Consider the following 10,042-nt stretch of genomic DNA (forward strand, 5'->3'; position numbering starts at 1 on the left):
TTTTAAGTTTAATTAAACTGTGATCTGTTCATATTTGGGCATTCTCAGGTTTATTGAAGAAATTAAATTTTATTTTTGTGCAAAATTTATATTTTTTTTTCTGGAAAAATCATCGATGAACAGTGACTGTTCATGGATGAACAGTTACTGTTCATTGAATTTCTGGAAAAATCATCGATGAACAGTTACTGTTCATTGAATTTCTAGAAAAATCATCGATGAACAGTGACTGTTCATGGATGAACAGTTACTGTTCATTGAATTTCTAAAAAAAATCTGGATGAACAGTTACTGTTCATCGATGAACAGCTGCGTGATTTTTGCCCAGAATTCATTTTTAAGTGATTTTTTTACATCATTTCTTGTTTAAATATGATTTAAGGAAATATAAAATGACCAAATATGAACAGAATACAATTTAAAGAAGCTTAAATTACTAAAACCACAAAAATATGTAAAAAAACACAAAAAATATGTAAAAAACACAAAAAATGTTAAAGAAATTACCTAATCCTTAGATTGAGGATTGTAAATGGATCAAATGTCCAGAAGCTTTGTTTCCAAGGATTGAAGTGTTCTTTTTTGTCTTTTAATTTTTTTTCTCTCTTTTTATGAATTGATTCACCTAAAATTGATATCTAATCCAATTTCTCTTCAAATCAACTCAGAAGAATTTTTTGGAAAGAAATGTTGGCAGCACAGTATATTTTTTAGGGTTTTTGCTGTTTGTGGAGTTGTGAAGTTTTGTGAAAATTGTGAGAAAGAGATGAATTTATAAAGCTAGGTCAGGATACTGTAGCACGCAGCTACTGTAGCAAGCAGCTCCTTTTTTTTTCTTTTTTGTTTTTTTTTTTTTTTTTTTTTTGCTTAATCATTGGATTAAAAGGCTTCTAGATAGCATTAACCTATTCATCCTTGTGTCCTCATTGGATCAGGCGGGGCATAAAAAACACGCGTCAACAGTCATGGGCGTGCTAGGCAAGCACGCCCTTGAGTTTCTTTTGGGCACGAGCGTGCCATTTAGCACAAGCTGGTCGTGCTTGCTCCTGACTCTCCACTTGATTCCTTAGGTTTCAGCACGGGAGTGCCTTTTAGCACGGGTTGGGCGTGCTTGAGACTGAGTATTTTGCTTTGTAATGCTCTTTTCTGTGCCAAAATCCTGCAAATTTCTTTCAAATCAAGTGGGTTATGATTCAAGGAAGCTTTGAACAAAATTATACTCAAAATGAATTTAAAAACAAATCAAAGTGATAAAATTTACTAAAATTCTAATAAAAAAACTATACTAAAAATACTATAAAACTAACGCCTATCAGTAACGTATCTTGAGGTCGGGAGGCCATCATGTTTGCAAACTATCCTAGTTGAATCTCCAAGTTCCTTATCATAGTGATAAGGATCCGGATTGGAAATCAAAGGAATGGGATATAAGTTCGCCTCTATGGCACCCCACGTTTATATTGAAACGGAAACACCAATAATCGAGATTAATCGCTCTATGGCACCCCACGTTTATAGTGAAACGGTAACACCAATAATCGAGCAAAGAACAAGATAAACGCCACAACGAATTGATAAGTTTACCTTAATTCTTAATGCAATTAGAGGAAGCAATTTCTCACTATCACTCTAAGCAAGGAGAACAAGCAAAGCTTGAACAAATGAAGTTTATCAATATCTCAAAGTTGTGTTTACAATGAAGATGAGAGTATTTATACTAAACCTAAACATATTAGGTTACAAAGATAACAAATAAAGCATAAAACATAAAATAGGCATGAGTCGCGCTCGCGCATTGTAGGTTCGCGCTCGCGACTTATGCTAACTAGCTCTCTGCCCCCACGAGTTGCGCTTCTCGCGCTCGCGCAGTGTAGGTTCGCGCTCGCGAGTATTGGTCGCGCTCGCGCATGTGAGGCTCGCGCTCGCGAGTTGCGCGGCCTAACTCTCTGCCTCTCGTTTGCGCTTCTCGCGCTCGCGCAGTGTAGATTCGCGCTCGCGAGTGTTGGTCGCGCTCGTGCATGTGAGGCTCGCGCTCGCGAGTTGCGCGGCCTAACTCTCTGCCTCTCGTTTGCGCTTCTCGCACTCGCGCAGTGTAGATTCGCGCTCGCGAGTGTTGGTCGCGCTCGCGCATGTGAGGCTCGCGCTCGCGAGTTGCGCGGCCTAACTCTCTGCCTCTCGTTTGCGCTTCTCGCGCTCGCGCAGTGTAGATTCGCGCTCGCGAGTTGCACCAGTGTGTAGCAACTGTAGCAAAGTCAAGTTCAACTGTAGCAAAGTCAAAGGTACTGTAGAAAGGTCAAATTTACTGTAGCAAAGTCAAACTAATTGGCACGGGCACTGTAGCAACATTAGGAGCCTAGGAATGCCTTCAAGTTCCTCACAACACGTGTTAAATGCGACATCATGAAGTTCTCGTGTTATTTGGGCTTGAACAAATAGTGATACGGCTGCTCCATATCATCCCCCCTTTCCTCAAAAAGATTTGTCCTCAAATCTGCATCCATATCAAAAGGAGACAAGTCACTAACGTTAAAGGTAGCGGAAACACCATACTCACCTGGTAAGTCTATCTTGTAGGCGTTGTCATTAACGCGTTCCAAGACTTGGAACGGACCATCTCGGCGTGCATCTAGCTTAGACTTTCGTTGATTGGGAAACCTTTCCTTCCGAAGGTGTACCCAAACCCAATCTCCAGGCGCAAACACTAGCTTCTTCCGTCCTTTATTGGCCTTGTCAGCATACTGTTTGTTCCTCTTTTCAATATTTGCTCGAGCCTTCTCATGTAAAGACTTTACCAGTTTAGCTTTCTTTTCACCATCTAAACTAGAGAGCTCATGTAAAGGTAAAGGAACAAGATCCAAAACAGTTAGTGGGTTAAATCCATAAACAAGTTCAAATGGAGTAAAACCTAAAGTAGAATGTATGCTTCGATTATATGCAAATTCAATAAATGGCAAACAATCCTCCCAAGTTTTCAAATTTTTACCCACTATAGTACGAAGTAAAGTTCCTAAAGTCCTATTCACAACTTCAGTTTGTCCATCAGTTTGTGGATGACAAGTAGTAGAATAAAGTAATTTTGTGCCTAGCTTACCCCACAAGACCCGCCAAAAATGCGAAAGGAACTTAGCATCCCTATCAGAAATGATAGTCCGTGGAACTCCATGTAATCGTACCACCTCCCTAAAGAATAATTCAGCAACATGAATAGCATCATCAGTTTTATGACAAGGAATGAAATGAGCCATTTTGCTGAACCTATCAACTACTACAAATATACTGTCTCTACCATGCCTAGTCTTAGGTAATCCAAGTACAAAATCCATAGATATATCAACCCAAGGTGAACTAGGAACTGGTAAAGGCATATACAACCCATGAGGCATAGACTTAGACTTGGCCTGTTTACAAGTAAGACAAGAATTACAAACTTTCTCGACATCTTTACGCATATGAGGCCAATAAAAATGTTCATTCAACATGTCATAAGTCTTATGTACCCCAAAATGTCCCATCAATCCCCCACAATGAGACTCAAGTACAAGCAAATCACGCATAGAGCATTTAGGAACACAAAGTTTACTGCCCTTAAACAAATATCCTTCATGGCGATAAAATTTATCAAATGCTCCATGTTCACATGCCAAATACACATTGCCAAAATCAGAATCAGACACATACAAATCCTTAACATACTCAAATCCTAGCAACTTAGAACTAAGAGTAGTTAGTAAAGCATATCTTCGTGACAATGCATCAGCAACAACGTTATCCTTCCCATGCTTGTATTTAATAACGTAAGGGAATTGTTCAATGAACTCAACCCACTTACCATGTCGCTTGTTGAGCTTACCTTGACCCTTCAAGTGTTTTAGGGCTTCGTGATCAGTGTGAATGACAAACTCCTTAGGTAATAAGTAGTATTGCCATACGTTCAAAGTCCTCACCAAGGCATATAGCTCCTTGTCATAGGTCGAGTAATTGAGTTGTGCTCCATTCAACTTCTCACTGAAATAGGCAATTGGCTTCTTCTCTTGCATCAGCACTCCTCCAATTCCTACACCAGAAGCATCACACTCAATTTTAAAGGTGTTCTCAAAATTAGGTAAAGAAAGTATAGGAGCGGATGTTAACTTCCCTTTAAGCGTATCAAACGCTTTCTGCTGTTCCTCGCCCCACTTGAACCCAACTTCCTTTTTAATTACCTCCGTGAGTGGTGCGGCTATCGAAGAGAAATCTTGTACAAACCGTCGGTAGAAACTTGCCAACCCATGGAAACTTCGTACATCCGAAGCTGATTTCGGCGTCGGCCATTCCTTGATAGCTTTCACTTTCTCATCATCCACCTCTATACCCTGCGCACTCACAACAAAACTAAGAAACACAAGTCTATCTATACAAAATGTGCATTTCTTAAGCTTAGCATACAATTGTTCAGTTCTCAAAGCTTGTAATACTAGCCTAACATGCCCAACATGTTCATTAAGAGACTTGCTATAAACAAGTATATCATCAAAGTACACAACTACAAATTTTCCTAAGAAAGCACGTAAAACATGGTTCATAAGCCTCATGAAAGTACTAGGTGCATTAGACAATCCGAAAGGCATGACTAACCATTCATACAAACCATACTTAGTTTTGAAAGCAGTTTTCCATTCATCACCTGGTTGCATTCGAATTTGATGATAACCACTCATTAAATCGATCTTTGTAAAGTAAGTAGACCCACACAACTCATCTAACATGTCATCAAGTCTAGGAATAGGGTGTCTATACTTTACAGTGATTTTGTTGACCACCCTGCAGTCAATACACATTCGCCATGTACCATCCTTTTTGGGTACTAAAAGTACTGGAACGACACAAGGACTCATGCTTTCTCGCACCAATCCTTTTTCCATAAGCTCATCAACTTGCCTCTGCAACTCCTTTGTCTCCGTTGGATTGCTTCGATAGGCTGGTCGATTTGGAATGGTGGAGCCGGGAATGAAATCAATCTGATGTTCTATCCCTCTCAAAGGTGGTAATCCACTAGGTAGCTCTTTTGGAAAAACATTAGTGAATTCCTGTAACATAGAAACAAACACAGGAGGTAAACCATCAAGATTAGTGTCAGCGTTAGAAAACAAAATTTCCTTGAACCTAAGAAGCAACACGGGTTGCCGCATGGCTATGGCACACTTAACCTCTCTAGCTCTCGCATAAAAAGTGTGTTTCTTTCTCTCCCCTCTTGGTGTTTCACTCACTTTTGGGCCAACCATCTGTTTGGTATCTTTTGTGGCCTCTTTCTTTTCAACCTCTCTTTTAATACTCTTTTGTTCTCTTGAACTGGAAGCCTCACTCTCATTTTCCCTCAAAGTTGAAGTCTCTCTTTCTCTCTCAAGTATTTTCTTCTGATCGGTGTACACTTCTTAAGGCGATAATGGAACAAGAGTCACCTTCTTCCCCTTATGAACCAAAGAGTATCGGTTAAAGAACCCATCATGTAGTGCCTTTCGATCATATTGCCATGGCCTTCCCAACAATAGATGGCCTGCCTGCATCGGTACTACATCACACAAAATCTCATCTTTGTACCATCCAATGGAGAATGGCACAAGCACCTGACGTGTCACCTTCACCTCTCCACCATCATTCAACCATTGCAATCTATAAGGTTTAGGATGTTTAAGACATGTCAAATTCAACTTATTCACCATACTCACACTAGCAACATTAGTGCAACTACCCCCATCAATAATAAGCAAGCACACTTTCCCATGTATCAAGCATCTAGTGTGAAATATGTTCTCACGTTGTTCAAGGCTCTCCTCCTTAACATGCATATTCAAAACTCGCCTAACAACTAGAGATTCTCCACGTTCAGCAAACAACAAGTTATGCTCATCCTCATCTGAATTATCATTATCAACATCATGCAAATGAGGCAAATCATCACAATCACTACATTCGGATTCAGAACTAACATTTCCATCTTCCCTAACAATCATAACCCTTTTATTAGGACATTGAGATGCAATATGCCCTTTTCCTAAACACTTAAAGCATTTAATCTCTCTAGCAGGGTTTATAGAGTTAGAAGTACCTTTGTTTCCCTTGAATGTAGTTTGGGCAACCTCTTTACCTTTCGAAACCGATTCCGTTCTTTGGAAAGTAGGACCTTTGAAGTCTTTCCTCTCACCTCCTTTGGACCATTTGGTTCCCAAAGTATTGTTGGAATATTTGTTGGTAGACTTTCCCTTTTTCTGCCTTTCTAGCTTCATGGCCATATCTACCATTTCTTCAAGTGTATCATAGCGATACATCTCCATAGCATCAGCAATATCGCTATTTAGACCTCCAAGGAATCGTGACATGGTGATTTGTACATCTTCCTCAATTTTGGCTCTTGCCATACAAATCTCCATCTCCTTGTAGTACTCTTCCACGCTCCTCCCTCCTTGCACCATTCTTGCTAGTTTGTTGTGTAAATCCCTAAAGTAATGAGCAGGGACAAACTTCTGGTGCATTAATTCCTTCTTTTTAGTAGCAATTGTTCCCACCAAAACATAGCATATCCTTTAAACTCCACAGCTGCAAGATGGGATTTCTTCTCCTGGGAATAATTATGGCATTCAAAGATTTGTTCTACCTTTCTCTCCCATTCAAGGTATTCTTCAGCATTGTTGTTACCATTGAATTCTGGGATCCTCATTTTGATTGCTCCCAAGTTTCCATCAATTTTATTAGGATTAGTATCTTCAGTCTCCTCATCATCATGGGTTTGAATTCTAACTTGGGGACGGGCTCTAGTGGCATTAGAGCTTTGTGAAGCCTTCATCTCTTGCAATTCTTCCCTCATGTCTTGAAAGAGATTGTTGAAGGTTCTAAATTGTCCTTGGATAGATTCCATGAACAATTTTAGTTGAGGATCTTTAATTGGATTTCCATCTCCGTTACCACCTCCAGATATGCCTGTACTCATGGTTAGTATTCAAGAATAGAAAACACGAAAAGAAAAAAAAATTTTGAGTTAGTGATAAAGCACTCCCTCACGTGTTTACACTCCTCAATCACTCCTTGCAATTCCTCCAATTGTACTTCAGAATCGTAGATTAACCTACCAATTCGAAAGCACGTTTTAGAATCAAGGAAATAAATCTTAACAATAAAAGTAAGCACAAACTCTAGAAAGAAGACTCAAAACGATAATGGATGGTAGTACAAGGACAAGACTATGTACTACTTGATTATATTAATTTAGAGTGTAGTGAACAAACAAATACACCCTAATAATGTAATAGAAGTAAAGGAAGCTCAAAACAAGAATTAAACAAACTAGAATTTAAAAAGACAATTTCTGGATATGATGTATGAATTTAGTTTACTACAAAGCAAACCAAATATGGACCTAATTAATTCTATCCAATCAAAGCAAGCAAACAATAAAACCAAAATTTTCAGAATTGACACAGAAATTATAGTGATAACCAGATTTACTTAATGTCACAGGTTGATTATCTTGAACTATAAAATTGCATGCTTGTGTATATAAATGTATTATAGTCGGTCCAAGCAAAGGCATCAACCTTTCCAGCAATGATTTTTTTTTTTTTTTTTTTTTTTGTCTCCCAATTCAACTTAGGTAGGTAATGACCTTAACAAATTCTGACTTATATCTCTTTAACAATGACTTTTTTTTTTTTTTTGTAAGATCTAATTAATAAGATCTAAGGCTGCAAGTCTGGATCTTTTTTTTTTTTTTTTTTTTTTAATCAAGAAACAAGCAAACAACAAGAAGATTCAAAGCTAGATCTTGAATGATTCAAAAGGATAACTAGAAAATGATGTAAACAATAAGAAGATCCAAAGAGAAAAAAAAAATCAGATCTAAGAAGATCAAACAAAAGAATTTCCAGATCCAAGATGATCTAAAGAGAAGATCTCAGATCCAAGAACACATAAAGAGGAAAAGTATAGATCTAAGAATGAAAGCAAGAACTAAGATAATATCTAAAGAAATCCAACAACTAGAAAACTCAAACTCCTAACTAAGATAACAGAACTTACCCCAAAACTTTGATTTGGCTCTGATACCAAATGATAAGGATCCGGATCGGAAATCAAAGGAATGGGATATAAGTTCGCCTCTATGGCACCCCACGTTTATTTTGAAACGAAAACACCAATAATTGAGATTAATCGCTCTATGGCACCCCACGTTTATAGTGAAACGGTAACACCAATAATCGAGCAAAGAACAAGATAAACGCCACAACGAATTGATAAGTTTACCTTAATTCTTAATGCAATTAGAGGAAGCAATTTCTCACTATCACTCTAAGCAAGGAGAACAAGCAAAGCTTGAACAAATGAAGTTTATCAATATCTCAAAGTTGTGTTTACAATGAAGATGAGAGTATTTATACTAAACCTAAACATATTAGGTTACAAAGATAACAAATAAAGCATAAAACATAAAATAGGCATGAGTCGCGCTCGCGCATTGTAGGTTCGCGCTCGCGACTTATGCTAACTAGCTCTCTGCCCCGCGAGTTGCGCTTCTCGTGCTCGCGCAGTGTAGGTTCGCGCTCGCGCATGTGAGGCTCGCGCTCGCGAGTTGCACGGCCTAACTCTCTGCCTCTCGTTTGCGCTTCTCGCGCTCGCGCAGTGTAGATTCGCGCTCGCGAGTTGCACCAGTGTGTAGCAACTGTAGCAAAGTCAAGTTCAACTGTAGCAAAGTCAAAGGTACTATAGAAAGGTCAAATTTACTGTAGCAAAGTCAAACTAATTGGCACGGGCACTGTAGCAACATTAGGAGCCTAGGAATGCCTTCAAGTTCCTCACAACACGTGTTAAATACGACATCATGAAGTTCTCGTGTTATTTGGGCTTGAACAAATAGTGATACGGCTGCTCCATATCGCTTGGCACGGCTCCTTGTAATCGGTCCAATAGGAAGCACCAATGGATCTCCTTCGTCGTTAACCATGCTCCCTTGAGATCCAGCGATGAGTGATGATGGATCCGTATCACATAGCTTGTTGGATTTTGTTGTTTTCTCACATTTCATTTATGAAGTTCATATGCGATTTAGAGAGGGCAGTGAGGAGATCATCATGAGACTTTTTCTATTGAGGTAGAAAACCTGGTGGTGCGTTCAAGGCATTGTTTGGATTCCCATTCGAAAGATTAGGGTGATTCCTCAACCTGTTATCATAAGAGTTAGAGTATGGGTAATTCTTCCTTCCTTGATTCATCACATAGTTTACTTGTTCCAAAGTTTGTGGATTTAAAGAATCTAACATGCATTCTCTAATCCCATGTTGTCCATTACACCTGTCACAATCTTGCACAATAGAATTAACCGAGTTAGTAGTCAATAAGTTCAACTTCCTTACCATATTGTCTACCTTGGCATTGAGTGCGGTGATGGCATCAATTTCATAAACTCCTCCAGTCTTCTTCCTTTCGGAGTTGCTTTGATAATGGCTATTGCTTGCCATCTCTTCTATCAAGTCATATGCCTCATCAATTTCTTTTTGTTCAAAAGATCCATCTGCAGCTGCATCTAGAGTAATCTTAATGTTAGGAGATAATGCATTATAGAAAGTTTGAACCTATAACCACTTAGGCAAGTTGTGATGTGGGCACTTTCTCAATAAATCTTTGAATCTCTCCCAAGCTTCGTAGAAACTGTCTTGATCATGGTGGACAAAAGTCATTATCTCATTGCGCAGTTTTGTGGTCTTTGAAGATGGAAAGAATTTTGCTAAAAATTTTTAATGTTAATTCTTCCCATGTTGTAAAACTTCCAGCAGGGCATCATTGTAACTAGGATCGTACTTTGTCCCTAAGAGTGAAAGGAAAGAGTCTTAATTTTATAGCATCCTCAGAAACTCCAATTTGTTTGAAAGTATCATAGATCTCTAAGAAATTTGTGATATGGGCATTAGGATCTTCACTAGGTAAACCTCCATATTGAATTGAGGTGGAAAGCATTTGGAAAATCACAAGTTTAATTTCAAAATTGTTAGCTTCCACCCTAGGTCTAGTGATACTC

The 10,042-nt window shown here is 38.7% G+C and overlaps 1 non-coding gene across 1 annotated transcript; it reads left to right on the forward strand.

Moving 5' to 3' along the window:
- The first annotated feature begins 9,615 nt into the window (after positions 1–9,615).
- LOC149492699 (small nucleolar RNA R71) lies at positions 9,616–9,722 on the forward strand. The gene has a single exon (XR_016319010.1). It is a non-coding gene; the product is annotated as a small nucleolar RNA R71 (small nucleolar RNA).
- The last annotated feature ends 320 nt before the right edge of the window (positions 9,723–10,042 follow it).

Source organism: Jatropha curcas, chromosome 11 (genome assembly GCF_041381405.1).
Source record: "Jatropha curcas cultivar XTBG-Jc1 chromosome 11, XTBG_Jcur_1.0, whole genome shotgun sequence".
NCBI classification, from domain to species: Eukaryota; Viridiplantae; Streptophyta; class Magnoliopsida; order Malpighiales; family Euphorbiaceae; genus Jatropha; species Jatropha curcas.